At 41.3% G+C, this 18,794-nt stretch overlaps 1 protein-coding gene across 2 annotated transcripts in view; it reads right to left on the bottom strand.

The window, feature by feature from the left end:
• The window catches only part of WIPF1 (WAS/WASL interacting protein family member 1), a 110,263-nt gene that overhangs the window by 69,369 nt on the left and 22,100 nt on the right, over positions 1–18,794 (bottom strand). Inside the window, exon 2 of one of the 2 annotated variants that reach the window (XM_073633862.1) lies at positions 17,776–17,858. The exons of the other annotated variant lie outside the window; for it this stretch is intronic. The gene's annotated coding sequence lies outside the window, so the exon portion shown is untranslated. The remainder of the gene's footprint in view (positions 1–17,775; positions 17,859–18,794) is intronic. 2 annotated transcript variants of the gene reach the window in all.

The raw sequence follows: 18,794 nt of genomic DNA, 5'->3' as shown, positions 1-18,794 counted from the left end.
GAGCTTTTTTAGTACTTTGTCATTAAAGTCGACCTAAAGTATAAACTTGACGTTAGGTCTGTTGGTGACCCTTACTGTGCCCATGGCAAAAAACAAATTCGAAACACCAGTTATCTGGTGCATATTTCCTCTGGTCTGACCGACTCCTGCTTTATGGTCTCCTATAGAGTGTCATGTGGTGTATTACATGCTGTTCATACTCATTTAGTCACTATGAGATTCGTTTTCTGTATTCTGCAAAATATCTGGTTGATCCTGCTGCTCTCTATCTCCCTTTCTGCCCATGTCCCCAATTCAGCTAGGGACTTTGCAGCTGTAGTGGCAACTCTGCACATGCTCAGTTTTCAGTGTATTTCTACTCTATGCATTTACTTCCTATCACATTTGAGCAGCCCATGTGACTATTGAGTCACACATGTGGGCGTATACACAGTGGTAAATGACACCCCCCTCCCTCCCTCCTCCTCCATGCCTACTAACCAGCTAAACACAATGGGGGGCTGGATATTACATGTAGATTCATGGAGGCTTCACATTCCACTTATTCTAAGGCCGACCATACATGGTTCGATTCGAACCGTAAATGGGAAGGCTGAATGTACCAAGTTCAGCCAATCGATCAACTTGGGTACAACCAGCATATAGGATTCTTTTGCGATTATTGCTAGCAGCTGCTACAACCACTAGCAATAATCACTGTCTTCTCCCTGGGGGGGGAGGCTTCCCCTACCCACCCCCCGCCAGAAGCAGACAACGGCTTAGCAAGAGGGATTCCCCTGCCAGCCCTGTCTATGTTGATGGAGAAATTGTGCACATTTCTTTGTTGCAGGAAAGAAATTTGTATCATGTATGGCTGGCCTAAGTCACAGGCTGGAGGGGCGTGACACAGGCTGTAACTAGCAGAAATCCGCCCACACCATGTTATTTCACAAAAAAAATAAAGATTTGATTTAAAATATATATATTTGTAAGCCAATTTAAAACTTAGATTTTTTTTAATTAAAATAATTAAAGTGCCATCATTCATATACAGAAATAGAAGGGATAATATTATTTAAACAGTGTGTGTTTAGTATCACTTTAAGGTTTCCTCTAAACATAATCTAGACTGGAAAGGTGGTAAATCTGGGTGTTAAAAATGGAAAATTTCCAATCAAATACTTATGCCCCGTACATATGAGCGGATTTTCCGTCGGAAAAAAACTTGGATGGTTTCCGCTTAAGCTTGCCTTGCGTACACACGGTCACACAAAATTTCGGAACTTTCGACTGTCAAGAATGCGGTGACATACAACATTACGACGAGCCTAGAAAATGAAGTTCACTGCTTCCGAGCATGCGTCGAATTGTTTCCAAGCATGCGTAGGAATTTTGCGCGGCGGAATTTGTACAGACGATCGCATTTTCGAATAGGAACTTTTCCCGACCGAAATATGCCTTTGTCTTGCAGTTTTTTTTTTTTTTATGGGTTTACAACCACTTTAATATTATCCTAACACCACTTGGTGTAAATAAGGAAAACTTTGTGGAACTAGGGCCATCTTTCCACTCCTTCAAGTCTGCTTTTTCCAGAAAATATGTATGTTTATATCCATACATTTAAATATATCAATGGTGCCATGCTCCACTTCAAATATATCTACACAGAGATTTTAAAATATTGCATTGTGATGATATAAAACACTAATCAAAAACGTCTTTCACTTCAAAAAATGCGATGACATATAAATCCTCCAAATTGCACAAATCATATATTGCCCATATGTGCTTTCCAAACAAAAAATCAGTCCAAAAAATATATTAAAAAAACGTAATTTTTTTAATATTCCACTTTGTTCTTTGGTGCGCTTCTAAATAACATCCACTTCACTATGCCAAACATGCTTCATGCAACTCCCACCGGTTGTGCTCTCACCTGGGATTTTGGATCATATATCCAAATATGATCCAAAAGGGCTTTTGTCCTTTCTAAGGGAACCAGTGATTCACCTTCAAGATCTCTGTATTAGGAATGCTTCCTTCTCCTCCAGAATGCCATTCACATACAAATGTAAAAAACAGCAATAGCGTTTTATCCTTATAAAACGTGCACTTTATTATAGAAACTCCAAGTAACACACTTGCATTTAAAATATGCTTCCAGTGCACGTAACTGTAAACACATAGACTCTCATCAATTGGATACACCACCGATTGCTGTATAATCCTCCTGTATCCTAGTTTACCGTAATTCCTCGATCTCCTCTGTACTAGTATCGTGACATCAGAGCCCCTCCCATACGCGTTATGCCACAGGGTCACATGGCTCTTAAATTGAATACATGATAAAAAAACAAGGTGTCACTTCAATGCAGACTTTTACTGGTACTACTGTCTGACTATAGGACATAGTATGGTTGATTTATAAAAGGCAAATAGGCTGATCATTTTGCAAGGGCATTTGCCCCAGAGCACAGTAAATGAGGTGAAGTTTTATTTTGCAAAGGATACCCAATCACATACAAGGGAAATAAAAAAACATAATTTTGTGCTTTTAGAAGTGTCCCATAAGTCACTTTTTGGGACCAAGCTCTAGAAAGTTCTATAAAAAAATCAGGTTGTATGAGTATATTACATCCCTTTATATCCAAGCAAGAAATATTAATAGATCTACTACTGATGTTCAATGATTTTAATTCTTTTTGTGACAAACTCAGGGTAGCACCAAATTATTGGACTTTATGATGGATTGATGTAAAAAATACAACGGTACAAAATGATCCAATCTGGTAGTATAGTGAGCTGGAAACCTCCAGTCCAGAACAAGAACTTTGCCAGTCTATAGTCACTGCCTGCATTGCATCAAACCACTGGCATGATTCTAAACGTTGAAGTACAAGTATGTTAAGTGCATTATTCTGCTCTAAAGACATCAACTTCTTGAATGACAGGCACATCCGGCAAGGACAAGTGTGGGGGCTTAGAGCTGGCAAGCATCCATCCAACAAAAATGCATGTGCTGTATAAGAAAAAGCAACTGAATAAAAAATAATTGTGATGTACTCTATATTCATAATTGTGTCACACATACAGGGCGGTAGGTTCTCCTGTATTCGTTTTTTTAAAACAGGCGTTTAGCATCATTGCTAAATGACTGCTGAAACAAAGGATACGCCACACAGAGGGGCTTATCTAAAACAGCAACCTGTGAAAGTCACATGACATGCTCCCCTCCAATCAGAGAACCCTTTTCCATTGAGCATAGAGATCTGTGGGGCTTCCTTGGCTATACAAACTGGTAGAAGTATATTACGTCTCACATGTTAGTGCAACATATTAAAGCCCAACTCCAGGAAATATGGCAATTGTTCCTTGTGGTGGGGCTGTATTAATTTAGTTTATGGAAGAGGAAAAGCACTTTAACTTACCTGACCCTCTGCTGCCCCAGCAGATGGCACTTCTCAATGCGTTGGTGGTGGACTGTCCCTCAGCATCATCACATCCTATGCAGGGCTATGGACCCTGCATTGGTCTTGATGAGGGGTCTTCAAGCTTTCTAAACAAAGGGAGAGTTTACTGTCCTTCAGACTTTAGGGGGACATGGGACTTGTCCTGGAATCAGTGGGAGTAAACAGTGCCCCATCTTTGGTATTTGAGGGAGGAATAGTGCCCCGTCCCTGTTGTCAGTGGGAGAAATAGTGCTCCATTGTTGAGGTCAGTAGCAGGAATTACAGTGCCTTGAAAAAGTATTTATTGTATTGTATGTCAATGTATTTTATTGGGATTTTATGTGATAGACCAACACAAAGTGGCACATAATTGTGAAGTGGAAGGAAAATGATAAATGGTTTTTCACATTTTTTATAAATAAATATGTGAAAAGTGTGGCGTGCATTTGTATTCAGCCCCCTTTACTCTGATACCCCTAACTAAGATCTAGTGGAATCAATTGCCTTCAGAAGTCACCTAATTAGTAAATAGAGTCCACCTGTGTGTAATTTAATCTCAGTGTAAATACATCTGTTCTGTGAAGCTCTCAGAGGTTTGTTAGAGAACCTTAGTGAAGAAACAATATTGTGAAGGCCAAGGAACACACCAGACAGGTCAGGGATAAAGTTATGGAGAAGTTTAAAGCAGGGTTAGGCTATAAAAAAATATCCCAAGCTTTGGAGATCTCACAGAGCACTGTTCAATCCATCATCTGAAAATGGAAAGAGTATGGCACAACTGCAAACCTACCAAGACATGGCTGTCAACCTAAACTGACAGGCCGGAGAACCTTAATCAGAGAAGCAGCCAACAGGCCCATGGTAACTGTAGAGGAGCTGCAGAGATCCACAGCTCAGGTGGGAGAATCTGTCCACAGGACAACTATTAGTTGTGCACTCCACAAATCTGGCCCTTATGGAAGAGTGGCAAGAAGAAAGCCTTTATTGAAAGAAAGCCATAAGAAGTCCCCTTTGCAGTTTGCGAGAAGCCACGTGGGGGACGCAGCAAACATGTGGAAGAAGGTGCTCTAGTCAGATGAGACCAAAATGTAACTTTTTTAGCCTAAAAACAAAATGCTATGTGTGGCAGAAAACTAACACTGCACATCACCCTGAACACACCATTCCCACCGTGAAACATGGTGGTGGCAGCATCATGTTGTGGGGATGCTTTTCTTCAGCAGGGACAGGGAAACTGGTCAGAGTTGGGATGGGAAGATGGATGGAGCCAAATACAGGGCAATCTTAGAAGAAAACCTGTTAGTGTCTGCAAAAGGCTTGAGACTGGGGCAGAGGTTCACCTTCCAGCAGGACAATGACCCTAAACATACAGCCAGAGCTACAATGGAATGGTTTGGATTGAAGCATATTCATGTGTTAGAATGGCCCAGTCAAAGTCCAGACCTAAATCCAGTTAAGAATCTGTGGCAAGACTTGAAAATTTCTGTTCACAGACGCTCTCCATCCAATTTGACAGAGCTTGAGCTATCTTGCAAAGAAGAATGGGAAAAAATGTCACTCTCTAGATGTGCAAAGCTGGTAGAAACATCCCCAAAAAGACTTGCAGCTGTAATTGGAGCGAATGGTGGTTCTACAAAGTATTGACTCAGGGGGGCTGAATACAATTGCACGCCACACTTTTCAGATATTTGTAAAAAATATGGAAAACCATTTATCATTTTCCTTCCACTTTACAATGATGTGCCACTTTGTGTTGGTCTATCACATAAAATCCCAATAAAATAAATTTACATTTTTAGTTGTATAACATGACAAAATGTGGAACATTTCAAGGGGTATGAATAATTTTTCAAGGCACTGTACTGTATGTCCAGATGTTGGTGTCAATAGTGCCCCAAGGGCTGGATAAAGGAAAGCATAGGACTGCATTCAGCCCCCAGGCCGCAGTTTAGAGACCACTGGTCTTGATAATGTCAGTACCTTAAATTGCTGGAGCAAGGGAGAGAAGATAGTTCAGGGACCAGTCTAGCAGCACGGAGGATGCAGTAGTTTAGATCTTTTTTAACAAGTCCCTTAGACCTAAACGAGCAATTAACCCTTGTAGTGCAGGCGCCAGCCCCACTGCAAGGGATCATTTTTAAGTTTCCCAAAGTTGAGCTTTAACTCTTCCATCTAACAAGCACCATTGAACACCTTTTACCATATTTATGCTGAAAGATGCAACTTTGCTACAACTATCAAATGTCAGTTCACCTAATTGAATAGAAAACACTGAGTAAGGTGTATGCTATATTGGGAAGGGAAATATATTATTGGGCTGTACACTATTCAGCCATAATATTATGACTACTGCCAGTGGGTGGGATATATTAGGCAGCAATTGACCATGTTGTCCCTGGAGTTGATGTGTTGAAAGCAGAAAAAAATGGGCAAGCATAAGGATTTGAGCAACTCTGAAAAGGGCCAAATTGTAATTGCTAGATGATGGGGGTCATAGCAACTCTAATGCCGCGTACACACGGTCGGACTTTTCGTCTACAAAAGTCCAACGGACGCTGACGGACTAAAGCTGGCTGGTAATCCGATCGTGTGTGGGCTTCTCCGGACTTTCAACGAACTTTTTCAGCCTCAAATCCGACGGACTTTAGATTTGAAACATGCTTCAAATCTTTCCGACGGACTCGAGTCCGGTCGAAAAATCCGCTCATCTGTATGCTAGTCTGACGGACAAAAACCCAAGCTAGGGCAGCTATTGGCTACTGGCTATCAACTTCCTTATTTTAGTCCGGTGTACGTCATCACGTAAGAATTCGACGGACTTTTGTGTGATCGTGTGTAGGCAAGTCTGTTCGTTAGAAAGTCCGCCGCAAGTCCGTCGAAAGTCCGTCGAAAGTCTGTCGGACAGGCTGTCGGACTTTTGTAGCTGAAAAGTCCGACCGTGTGTACGCCCCATAAATCTTCAGCTCTTGTGGGATGTTTCCAGTCTGCAGTGGTGAGGACCAACCAAAAGTGGTCCAAGGAAGGAAAACTGGCAAACCGGCACAGGGTCATGGGTGGCCAAGGCTTATCGATGCATATGGGGAGCGAAGGCTAGCCTGTGCAGTCCGATCTAATAGAAGAGCTACTGTAGCTCAAATTTCTGAAAAAGTTAATGCTGGTTCCAATAGAAAAGTGTCAGAAAACACAGTGCATCGCAGTTTGTTGTTTATGGGGCTCAGTAGCTGCAAACCGGTCAGGGTGCCCATGCTGACCCGAGTCCACAGCCAAACATTCCTGCATGGGGCACCTGGACCACGGAATATGGAAGAAGGTGGCCTGGTCAGATGTACTATATTGTCAAAAGTATTGGGACATCTGCCGTTACATACACATGAACATCCCAGTCTTATTCCGTAGGGTTCAATATTGAGTTGCCCCATCCTTTGCAGTTATAACAGCTTCAACTCTTCTGGGAAGGCTGTCCACAAGGTTTAGGAGTGTGTCTATGGGAATGTTTGACGATTCTTCCAGAAGCGTATTTGTGAGGTCAGGCACTGATGTTGGACGAGAAGGCCTGGTTCTCAGTCTCTGCTCTAATTCATCCCAAAGGTGGCTATCGGGTTTGGATGCCATTAAAGTTTATGTGTGTGTGAAGGCAGGCACCCCAATACTTTTGACAATATAGTGTAAATTCAAGAATGGTTTGAGGAACACAGCTATAACCACTTAGCTATGATGTATATGTGAGGTACATTAATCAACACTGATAAGAACAGTATACTGCTGCCAGATGGTACTCTAGAGAGAGGACCCCTAAAGACAACAAGAAATAGACAAACAAAAAAACAAACAAAAAAGGGAAATGTAGACAATCCCTTTAAACCTGCAAACATGCACCTGAAGAAACATGAATTTCAATGGCAGAAAAACATATAGACCAGGACGGCCTGCGCTTAGCTTAGTATAACAACATACCCTTAGCAGCCAATACAATGCAATCATTTCTTGTTTCTCAAACTGATTAAAAGGGTGTAAAACTCAAGCTTACTTCCCTATTAGCAAAATATCTAACTGTTTCAATAAAGTCGGTGTATATTTATAATGTGGGAATTTTTGCTTGTTCTCTTTGGATTCATATGCAAATTTTAGCAGAACTTCCAACAAAGGCTTATCACGAGTGCCCTGCTGAGAAACATTTTTCCCTCTTGGTATTTATTATAGTCATGTATATAGTATCACCAACTTAAGCAGTGCTTTACATACTGTACATTCACATCATTCCCTGTCCCAAAGGAGATTACAATCTCCAATCTACACTGAAGCCAACTAACTTGCCAACATGTCTTTAGAGTGTTAGAGGAAACTGGAGTACCCAGGGGTAATCCAAGCAAGCACAGGAAAAACATGTAAACTCCATGCAAACAGTGTCCTGGCCAGGATTCAAACCTAGAACCACAGTACTGGGTGGAAGAAGTGCTAACCACTATCTACACCAGCCTTTCTCAACCTTTTCAACACAGAGGAAACCTTGAAATAGTTCTCCGGTCTCAGAGAACCCTTGCTAAAAATAAGAAATCTACAACTCAAGATACATTAGTGTGATGGTCAGTGGGAGGAATGGTCCTTATACTTGTGGTCATTGGGAAGAATTACCTCCTTACAGATATCTAAAAAGATCAATGGTGTCAGTAGGAACTTATCTCAGAGGCAGAAATTGCCCAATGCTGAAGGAACTCCTAGCAGCCTCTGGAGGAACCCTAGGGTTCCACGGAACCTTGCTTGAGAATCACTGATCCACACAAAGTTTGCATGCTCTTCTTTGTTTTGTGTTTTTTTACAAAGTACTGCTTTCCTCCTGCAGTCCAAAAACACCTGCAGAAAGTAACTGATCCCGTTTTTTTTCAGCTAGCTTACATGTTGTGCTAATGAGAAGGGATCACCACTTTAGTCTTCTCACTAGTAGTGGACTCCCTGTCCTTAATCAACCACAGGACTATTAGAGGTACTTGCTGTGTTAAACAGGGTCCATTAACTGTCAGAAGGAACCATGAAGAAAGAAGACAGTCCTGGGGCTCTAATGTAATCTGGTAGAATCATAATTATTCAGTGTTTCTTCACAGTTGGTTCATTTTGAGCAATAGCACTTAATGAAGTGGGATTGGCTGTCAGACTGATGGCTGAGCTTCGGGGTGCTCCTAAAGTGCAACTGATCCCCAGTGTGCTCCCATAGATGACATCTACTCCCCAGGATATTAGACATATAAGTGCACTTTGGCATCTTTGCCTTGAATGTGTTGAGGACCTTGTTCTGGAAATTATGCTGCCCCTGTTCCCATTGGAGCAATATGAAACAAAAACTCTTTTGAGCACATATCTACATTGGGTCAAATCTAGCCTATACATCAAGCAACCAAGAATATGCACTGCCAATCATTTGTCAGGTGCATTCATAACCAAATGGTTCACAGCAGAGCAGCGCATTTAGCTACCACATAAAACACAGAACCATCCTACTAATCAATCAGGTCTATTCATATCTCATCCTACTAATCAATCAGGTTCATTTATATATTATCCTACTAATCAATCAGGTCCATTCATACCTCATCCTATTAATCAATCAGGTCCATTCATATCTCATCCTACTAATCAGTCGGGTCCATTCATATCTCAGCCTACTAATCAATCCGTTCCATTTAGAACTCATCCTACTAATCAGTCTGGTTCATTTATATCTCTGTGCAGCACCCTGAATTCATTTTCTTTTAATATGCATTTTGGGGCCCATGAAAATTTATGTTAACACATGTACACTGCATCCGGAAAGTATTCACAACGCTTTACTTTTTCCACATTTTGTTATGTTACAGCCTTATTCCAAAATGGATTAAATGTATTATTTTCCTCAAAATTCTACAAACAATGCCCCATAATGACAAAGTGAAAGAAGTTTGTTTGAAATATTTGCAAAAGTATTAAAAAGAAGAAAATCCCATGTACATGAGTATTCACAGCCTTTGCCATGACACTCAAAATTGAGCTCAGGTGCCTCCTGTTTCCACTGATCATCCTTGAGATGTTTGTACAACTTTATTGGAATCCACCTGTGGTAAATTCAGTTGATTGGATATGATTTGGAAAGGCACACACCTGTCTATAAAAGGTCCCACAGTTAACAGTGCATGTCACAGCACAAACCAAGCCATGAAGACCAAGGAATTGTAGACCTTTGAAACAGGATTGTATGGAGGCACAGATCTGGGGAAGGGTACAGAAACATTTCTGCAGCATTGAAGGTCCCAATGAGCACAGTGGCCTCCATCATCCCTAAATGGAAGAAGTTTGGAACCACCAGGACTCTTCCTAGAGCGGGCCACCCAGCCAAACTGAGCGATCGGGGGAGAAGGGCCTTAGTCAGGGAGGTGCCCAGGAACCCGGTGGTCACTCTGAAAGAGCTCCAGCGTTTCTCTGTGGAGAGAGGAGAACCTTCCAGAAGAACAACCATCTCGGCAGCACTCCATCAATCAGGCTCATATGGTAGAGTGCCCGGACGGAAGCCACTCCTCAGTAAAAGGCACATGACAGCCTGCCTGGAGTTTGCCAAAAGGCACCTGAAAGACTCTCAGACCATGACAAAAAAAATTGATGAAACAAAGATTTAACTGGCCTGAATGGCAAGCGTCATATCTGGAGGAAACCAGGCACCGCTCATCACCTGGCCAATACCATCCCTACAGTGAAGCATGGTGGTGGCAGCATCATGCTGTGGGGATGTTTTTCAGCGGCAGGAACTGGGAGACTAGTTAGGATTGAGGAAAAGATGAATGCAGCAATGTACATAGACATCCTTGATGAGAACCTGCTCCAGAGCGCTCTGGGGGTGAAGGTTCATCTTCCAACAGGACAATAACCCTAAGCACACAGCCAAGATAACAAAGGAGTGGCTAGGGGACAACTCTTCGAATGTCCTTGAGTGGCCCAGCCAGAGCCCAGACTTGAACCCAATTGAACATCCCTGGAGAGATCTGAAAATGGCTGTGCAGCGTCGTTCCCCATCCAACCTGGTAGAGCTTGAGAGGTCCTGCAAAGAAGAATGGGAAAACTGCCCAAAAATAGGTGTGCCAAGCATGTAGGATCATACTCAAAAAGACTTAAGGTTGTAATTGGTGCCAAAGGTGCTTCAACAAAGTATTGAGCAAAGGCTGTTAATACTTATGTACATGGGATTTTTTTTTTTTGTTTATTATTTTTAATAAATTTGCAAAGATTTCAAACAAACTTCTTTCATGTTGTCAATATGGGGTATCGTTTGTAGAATTTTGAGGAAAATAATGAATTTAATCCATTTTGGAATAAGGCTGTAACATAACAAAATATGGAAAAAGTGAAGCGCTGTGAATATCGTCCGGATGTACTGTTATGCAGCTTACCAATCCAATATAATAAAGATTTGCTTTTGGGTTTAATATTTATTTTTTATTATTTAACGAAATCCAAACAAAAGCAGAAATTATATATAAAGTCTATAAAGAGAAAAAAAGGTGTGAGCTTTTAAATGAGCTTTAAACAATGCTGACCTTGACATCAAAACTAAGCTGCCGAGTGCATGTGAGGCTCTAATTACTCGCCACCCAAAATTAAATTATCAGATTTTGAATAAAGATTTTCTCTGAGATCAAATAGTTTGTAGCTTTGAGCTGTTCTGTATTAAGTGCTACTATACGTCATGGCAGGAAATTCGAGCTAACTCAAAACTTTCCAAACTTTCCATTTCAAACTCAATGCAGACATCTCCTGAAACACAGTGTACAACCAAAAGATACTTTATAACTAACAAATACAGTGTAATGTGCTTATCCAAGGCAGTTCAATATTTGCAAGTCACCTATAGAGATAAAAAAATATGTTTTATTGTTCCTTTTTAGGCAAACCTGCCCCTAGTATGATCAACAAAAACTAGTTAAAGCTGAACTCCGGGAAAACAAAATGCCTTGCAGTGGGACTCTCCAGGCACTGCAAGGATTACATATACAAAATAGTGTGCTGTTCCTTAAAGTGACAATCAACTCTAAATGCATCCAAAAAATAATGGCATATGAAAAGGGATAAAGTAAAAAAGTGCACTGTACCTTTAAATACACATGAGTTCAACCTAAAAAATCAGGTTGCATATAGAACATAAATATAGAAATGTGTCACTGGCGCAAAAAAAAAAAAAGATTTAATAGTGAAATATTAATAATAAAATTTGATCTGCTGCAGTTAAAATGTCCTATACCTTAGGTTTAGGAAAAAAAATGTTTTATTATTATATACTTATGGTTCAAGTTGGGATAGTTTGCACTTTATGATATTTGGCACTTTATTGTCACGTTGCACTTTATAGCTTATAGATTTATTGGTAAGGTTGGCATATAAGGTATAAACACCGCATTAGTGGTAATATTGCACTAGCACTTGTTTGGATTAGCGCAGTTACACTATTTGAATGCATATAGAACATCAATAAAGTGTTAAAATATAGTACAACGTGCAATATAATGAATATGATGTAGTCCTTTAAAAAAGTGCAAATGAAATAAAGTCCATTATGAAAGTGCCAATGACAAAAGTGCTGAGTGCTTTACATCGTACAACCACTCCAAAAAAGGCTCCAATCATTGATTAGAAATCCATTCGTATTTCAAAAAATTTCCAACATGGCTGATCACTCAAATTTCGATTTTCGAAAGAAAATTAGTTTGGAATTCGACCCATGTGTGACCGGCTTAAGGCTTTGGTCACACTGAATCCGACTTTGAAATTGTTCTACTTCACTTGAAGTCGCACAATTTCAAAGGTGCATGGCAATGTGACTTCATGTGCAACTTGAAAGACGTCTGTGCCACTTCTTGCACAGATGTCTATGCAAGTCGCACCTGAACTTGCAAAAAGTAGTGCGGGAACTACTTTCAAAATCAGTGTGACTCTGATGGACCACTACCATTGCATGTCCTCCTGGTGTATATATGTGTGTGAGTTTGTTCTAATAAACATTCCGTGTTGTAACTGAGCTAGTCTTGCCTGTTTTTTTTTAGTTACAATATTCGGCTGTAGTATCTGATATCTGAAGGTCTAGATTGGAGGAAGCAGTGTACTGACAGAAGCACTCAAGCGGAGTGTGACGGGGTTCCGTGACATGGACAATAGGGTGCGACTTGTCATGCGATTTGAAACCGCATGACAAGTCGTACTGGTGTGGCGGGGGGCTTAGCAAACACTTTGTTTTGATGCACCTGGAATGTGATTGGCCAAGTTAGGTCTCTTGCATGCTAGACATTTAGCCCTGTGCATAAGATTTCAGTGTTTAGGTGCAGGCGAAAGGCACAGGCCCCTATGAGTGGCTGAAAGCTGCTGTGGCTGGATGATGCACCGATTGCTACTAATGTTTAGGATCGTAAGCGCCCAGGGACGAATGTTCAAAAGGCAAACTGCTTGTATTCTAAACATTTGTGTTTTTAGCCTGTACTTACGTACACGCTGGAATTTCATGCACTGGGACTAAATTTAAAGGTTCAGTTGAGTTTTAACATTCTTCTTTTGACCTAAGCCAGATCCCTTTTATGTATGGCTGGCTATGTGCACCTGCATGGGAGACCTAACATGAACTCTGAGGCTAGGTTCACACTTTTGCGAATTGGATGCAAGTGTGCTGCATCCAATTCGCAATAGCGGGAGATTTTGACCAGCTCTCTATGGAGCCAGTTCACATATTGCTGCTGCGGCTCTGGTGCGAATTTGCACATGGGTCTTGTGCGTCTTTTGGTTCATTTCAGGTCCGAATTCAGCCAAAAATTTGTGCTGAAATGGTGAACGGGGACCAGGAAAGGGGAAGAGACCAGCTAGCTATAACTACACTAAGAAAAGGTGCTGATATTTCAGAACAATTTATGGAGTTAAACAAACGGAACATCATTCAGACTGGAAGAAAATGCTCAGTAGAGGCTGATTTCACACTCTGTTGAAAACATGCGGTAAAACCACTTATGTGTTTTCACCACGTTTTTCATGTGTTTTTGCTGCATTTTCGGGACATTTTTGATACATTTTCTATAGAATTCAATGGGAGATGCATTTTTGTTGCACTTTTGAAAAGAGCACCAAAGATGCAGAATGCGGGACTTTTAAAATCGCACCACACTTGCAGCACACTGATATGAAGAGTTCCATAGGTTTTAAAAAGTATACATTTTCCATCAGCTTTTTTTACCCCAAAAATGCATCAAAAATGGAACAGTGTGCAAGGACCCTTAACCCCATCTGATTATTTTGACGGCTATTGCTTTCCTACTGGCTGATTTTAAGGTGACAATCTGTGTTTTTAAGGCTGGGTTCACATTGATGCGGCCGCGGGTCCTGGCAGGGGGTTCGGTACGTCCCTGTACACTGATTCAGGTGCGAATCAGGTCTGAATTTTTGTCTGAATTCGCACCTGAAATGGAGCCAAAGACTTCTGCAATGTGGACCGGGGCCGCCCCAGAGCTGTGTGAACCGGCTCCATTGAGAGCCAGTCAGTCTCCTGTCATGCGATCCAATTCGCATCAATGTGAACCCTGCCTAATCTGAACTCCACACATATGTATATATATAAAAAAACTATTAATGCAGTTATGTATTTATTAAAATGTTCTGAATGTTGTTTTAAAGGGCATCTATAATAAGATTCTGACTTTATAGTGGCTTCCTGTGATTTCATGCACAGCAGGGCTCAGGAAAGAAATAATACTAAATGCCAAATGGGCACTGGTGCAATGCTCTGTGCTGTCCAACTCTATAAATGTGATTTTAAATGAAGAAGACACAGAACATTGATCACTGCTCCTTTATTGTCCAATCAGGACAAGCAAATGTGTGAATAGGTAGTAATGCTTACAGCCCTTCTATGGTCAACATTTAAAATCATATATTTGTTTCAACATTGTATTTCAATTATTTCTAATCTACTCCTATTAATCTGAACAAACTGGAAAAAGATCCTCACACATTTAAAGTGGTGTTCCAGCCGAAATTTAAAAAAAAAAAAAGTCAGCAGCTGCAAACACTGTATTTGCTGACTTTTAATAAGGACACTTACCTGTCCAGGGAGCCTGCGATGTTGGCCCCCGGAGGCCGATCCGTCCATCAGATCGGGTGCAGGTGCCGCCATTCCAAGTAAGGGAAACCGGCAGTGGAGCCTTGCGGTTTTACTGCCAGTTTCCGACTGCGCATGCGCGAGTCCCGCGGCACTTTGTGAATGGCCAGCTTATCTCCTGGGACACACACATGTCCCAGAAGACAACGGGGGGCTCGCCGCAGAAGAGGATATGACTTCCTCGGCCGTGGCCTGGCTGGATTGGAAGTACTCTTAATACTTCCAAAAAAGGTAAGTTAGAATGTAAAACATTTTTTTTTAATATCCAAAAACAAGGGGTGGAGAGGTCGTCTTTCGTTTAAGACCACATCTCAAATTTGGGCACTTTAACCCTGATTCACACCTATGCATTTTTTAGTGCATTTTCAGTTTTGCAGAAACACGGTACAGTCCATTTAACATGGTTTCCTATGGGTCACATTCACATCTGTGCATTTTATGGAAAGGGCCAGGTTTTTTTTTTCAGATTTTTGGTTCCATAGACTTCAATGGTTTAAAGATGTGTTTTGAAAAACGCAAAATGCACCTGCAATATGCAAACTGCAACCCGCACAAGTGTGAATCAAGCCTTACTTCTTTGAATTCTGTGACCTACATTGATATGCACTGTGAGAAGACACTGCTCTGTCTCAGGATTCACAGAATAATCAAAAATACCTAATGTTTGTTCTGCTATTGTAATGCTGATGTTATAAAATGAAATTGTATGCTGTGACCATAGATCTCCTTTAAATACACATTCCATCTTTTGTAAATAATAAATTAGAGAAACAATATTAAAAAAAGAAAAAAAGGTGCATTTATTAATTTTGTGCTTTGGATCCTACAAAGCATTGAAATCGCAATCATTTAATTGCGTTTTCAATACACAGGCTCTTTCAACCAATTCCCCCAGCCCCAGGTCTGTATGTACAGTGGGGACAGAAAGTATTCAGGGTCTGAATACTTAGGACCATGTGATATTTCAGTTTTTATTTTTTAATAAATCTGCAAAAATGTCAACAATTCTGTGTTTTTCTATCTTCAATATGGGGTGCTGTGTGTACACTAATTAGGAAAAAAAAATGAACTTAAATGATTTTAGCGAATGGCTGCAATATAACAAAGAGTGAAAAATTTAAGGGGGTCTGAATACTTTTTGTCCCCACTGTAGGTACTGAGTTTGTTTATGGCGTTGGAGGAAGTAATCAACGGAGATGTCACTGCACTTGTGCTCCATTGATATCTACCCTGTTTCCCCGAAAATAAGACCTAGCGTGATTGTCGGTGATGGCTGCAATATAAGCCCTACACCCCAAATAAGCCCTACCCTGTTTGCCCGAAAATAAGCCCTACCCTGAAAATAAGACCTACAAGGACTTTAATTAGGGCTTATTTGGGGGGTAGGGCTTATATTGCAGCCATCACCGACAATCACGCTAGGTCTTATTTTCAAGGAAACAGGGTATGAGTTCCTGTGCTGCTGTGGCAGTGGGTGGTAAAATGTCCACACTATCACCCTATTTACCATATGCTGTAAATAAATACGGTAATAAAACCACAACTTTTGTATGTAAATCACCTGCACTCAATGTCAAAACCACATATCCACACATACGCAGCACTATATTCATCATTATTCTTATGCACTAACTTAAAATAATTGCATACATGCAGATAATTAAGATACAAATGATTAAGTCATTACACTGTAACAGGGTCCTTTGAAATGAAATCTTCTACAGGAAAGAAGATTCACTGTGACATTTCATTTTATGTATTCATTCATGTGTATTATGCATTTACAAGGTTAGCATGTAAGAACAATTCTGAATACAGTGCTGCTTACGTATGGATAATGAATGGGATTACAGATCTGTGAATGCGTGATGTGGCTCTTTGGGTGAAGTCAGGCATAGAAAATACAGGACTCTGCAAGGAGAAGCACCTTACAATTAGGGTAAGGAGAGGGATTTGAGGGTGGGGGCTCTGTAGAATGTGACCATATTTCAAGTTACACCCTAAATATGGATGTAACATGACACATGCTCAGAAGGGTGGAATTAACCTCTAAAGCTTGGTACATGAATACTGTCCGGTTCAACAGAAACCGGTCATCATTCCGGCCGACATTTGTGTATGTGTGGGGGCCAGTCCCCCTGTAAGAACACAATAGCTCAGCTGGGATTTTGCTGTACTAACATCACATAGTTAGTACAGAGACCGCCTTGGGAGCTCCTCAGTTTTTTTTCGTTCAGGACGTTAGACTGAATGAAAAAGAACTAAAAATATGTACCAGGCAAAACTCAGTATAGCTTCAGACATGACTATGCTGCCTGGCAGGGCTATATATAAATATATATATATATATATATATATATATATATATATATATATATATATATATATATATACCTCAGTCCTCCTATACAGGGCCCCAGCCAGCAGGGTGGCCCAGGCAGCAGGGTGAATCAGATATGGGCAGGCAGGGTGATTGGTACGGCAGAGGAGCAATTACTGGAACCTATCCCCGGTATGGCTCTCTCTGCAGCAGCTGAAAGCTGGCTTCTTCTCCTCTCCCTCCTGTTGGCTTTCAGCTGCTGCAGAGATAACCATACAAAGAATCGGTTCTAGTAATTGCTCCCCCCCACCACACTAATCACCCTACCTGTGCACCATACATTTCCCCCTGCTGCCCAGGTCCCCCTGTGTGTCCCCCCTGCCTCCTCAGCGCTGCTGGCTTCCCCCCTCTTCTTCCCACAGGCAGGTGCAAGCACACAATAGGATCCTTCAAGATTGAGAGTGGTGGAAGGGCCAGGTAAATATGTCATATTTACCAGCCCCTTCCTTTCCTGAATGAACACAATGAGTGATCGGTACCGATCACTCACTGTGTTCATTCATACTCATAACAGAAGCATTGGCTGTATGGGGACCTGTGGTTTTTAACAGCAGCCCTTCTGCCTGGCAGACGTATCTTTATAACAAGATGGACTGTGCGGAGTTACACATCTTTTAGAAGTTCATATACTTAAATTTCAGATATTTATATATATATAGCTCCTTGCCCAACGTTCAGTTCTAAATAAGCCCATATAGAATCTACATGTTCAAAAAGCAAACAGTTTAAAAGACAAAATCATGAATTTTCTTTGTTTTAAAAAAAAAAACATATATAGTATACTGTATAGTGTAAACTCTGTTTTAGGGAGAGCTTACCCTGTGTTTTCTCACTCCTTAGAAGTTTACTTCTCTGCAAAGTTATGTGCAAATCCTTTCTCTTCCTGTTATGGCGACAGACACTTGGTAACCAAAAAGAAAGAAGACTGATGAGCAACACAGTTCCTTCGTGTTTTTTTTTTTTTTTAATTTACTTTGTATTTCCCACATTGCATATTTGATACTAAATCTTTATATACATTCATTACTTTGTAGCAAAACGCCTATGTAACACTTTCAGAGAGGGTAAAAAAAGAATATTTTAAAAAAGTAAACCTGTTACTGGGGAACCTTAAAGTGGTTCTAAGCTTTTTTACCTTCAGACATTCTATTCATGAAGGTTAAAAAACTTTCTGTTTGCAGCGCCCCCCCCCCCCCCCCCCCCAATCCTTACCTGAGCCCCCTCTGATCCAGTGATGTTCATGATAGCCTCGGCTGTATGGGGACTCTCCCTCCTTGTTGGCTGAGACAGCAGCGGGAGCCCATTGGCAGCCAGTGAGCCAATGAGGAGAGAGCGGGGGCGAGGCTAAGCTGCGGCTCTATGTGTCTTATGGATGCATAGAGCAGCGGCCCAAGAGCGCGCACGCAATGGTGCCCCCCCCAGGGCAAGTGGCTTTCTCTGGGGGCACTGCTGAAAGGGGAGGAGCCAGAAACGCTGGCCGGGGACATGAAGAGAAGAGAGAATCGCAGCTGCTCTGTGCAAAATCACTGCACTGAGCAGGTAAGTATAACATATTTGTTATTTTAAAAAAAGTCAAAGTTTAACTTATGGACACAGATGTGAGAAGGAGGAGCTGTGATATGGGGGGGGGGGGGGGCTGTGATGTTAGAAGGAGGAGCTGTGGTATGTGGGGAGGGCTGTGATGTAAGAAGAAGGGCTGTGATTCCAAAGGGGGCTGTGATGTGAAGGTGGGGGAGCTGTGATGTGGGGGTTGTGATTGCAAGGGGGCTGTGATTTAAGGAAGCTATGAAAGGGGGCTGTGATGTTGGGGGACTGTGATATAAGGAGGGAAACTCTG

This window comes from Aquarana catesbeiana, linkage group LG06 (assembly GCF_042186555.1).
Source record: "Aquarana catesbeiana isolate 2022-GZ linkage group LG06, ASM4218655v1, whole genome shotgun sequence".
NCBI classification, from domain to species: Eukaryota; Metazoa; Chordata; class Amphibia; order Anura; family Ranidae; genus Aquarana; species Aquarana catesbeiana.
The sequence above is the reverse complement of the archived record's forward strand: the minus strand, read 5'-3'. Positions and strand labels throughout refer to the sequence as shown.